The following is a 1,358-nucleotide window of genomic DNA, read 5'->3' as shown; positions in this document are numbered from 1 at the left end:
CCTTCAGACCTCCTTGACATCTGTAACCAGAGTGTGTCTTCAAAAACTCTGCTCCAAGGGTTCAATAAGGTCTCCGTAAGTCACAACCAAAGTTTGTCTTCCCAATTAAACTGGCTATTACAAGCCAACTTATAAAGAAAAGGGAGACAACACTTAATTGGAAAGCAAATCACCTAGCAGTAAGTGGTAGACACATTTCCCAATTAAAAATCTGACAGGAACTCACAGAAATAAAATAGCATCTCCAAAATGCCGTCTTGCTTATTTCCTAAGCAGAGAGGCTACGGCCTCCAACTTCACACAAGACAAAAGGTTAGGGAGGAAAATCAATAGAAAAGTAGGAAAATGTTCTGTGTGTGTGTGTGTGTGTGTGTGTGTGTGTGTACAACTGTCCACCATACATCAGCAGGTAATCAGGACCCTGTCCATCCAATTAGTTCCATTTTAAAGGGCCAGTGCCAAGGCTTAAAACCAAAAGCTGCAGTTAGCAGCAACCTCCAACAGACTAAATCCCAAGAACCATCTGTTCCCTCATCAAAGCCCTACCTCACAGGCCTGAGGACCTCTTCTGAAAAACCCCGGAAGTCTACTCTTTGAAATATCTGACTGTCCTGAAATATTTTTATTCAATATTTTTTAAATGATTAAGGAATTTTATTTATAAGTCTCGAAGTGCTTAAAAAATATCTATCTACCAAATATCATACTTGTATTACAGTTACACTATATTTCGTTTTTAAATTATTTTGGCTTTTGATTAAAGTGATAGGCTATCTTACAAGCAAAATATAGTCATTATTTAGCTATTTAGTACGATGGCTGAAAATAGTATGAGATTTGGATATTCCCCATGTCTACACCTACTTTGGCCTTAAGTCAAACCTTATCCACCTGTAGGTTTTTAATCCAGTATTAAAAGATGACTAACAATAAATGCTGTTTCAACTGTTAAGAGTAGCATTAAAATAATACAAAGTATTCTGATGATACATAATGTAGTGTAGAAGTGACAATTTCTACATATCTGAACAAGAGAATTGAAGGAGAATTTTTAATATTCACTATTCAAAAAAATAAAAACAACTGCTCTGTGATATAAAAAGATAAGTAAAGCTAAACTGATCAAACTTTTCAAAAGTGCACTCTATCACTAGTAAGTAATTTATTTTGTGACAAAATGATAGGTCTATGGAAACATGAACTGGCACGTACCAGGTACGTCTCAGGAATACTCAGATTTTATAGACAGAAACCTAAAATGGGTTTTCCTTTTTGAGGCTTATTGCCAAAGCAACCAGGAAAGATACAGTCTTTCAGAAAAAAATTGCAAAAAGGTTAAAGACAGGAGAAGGTAATTA

The sequence above is a fragment of the Propithecus coquereli genome, unplaced genomic scaffold (genome assembly GCF_000956105.1).
Source record: "Propithecus coquereli isolate 6110/MARCELLA unplaced genomic scaffold, Pcoq_1.0 Scaffold335, whole genome shotgun sequence".
NCBI classification, from domain to species: Eukaryota; Metazoa; Chordata; class Mammalia; order Primates; family Indriidae; genus Propithecus; species Propithecus coquereli.
Note: the sequence above shows the minus strand (reverse complement) of the source record.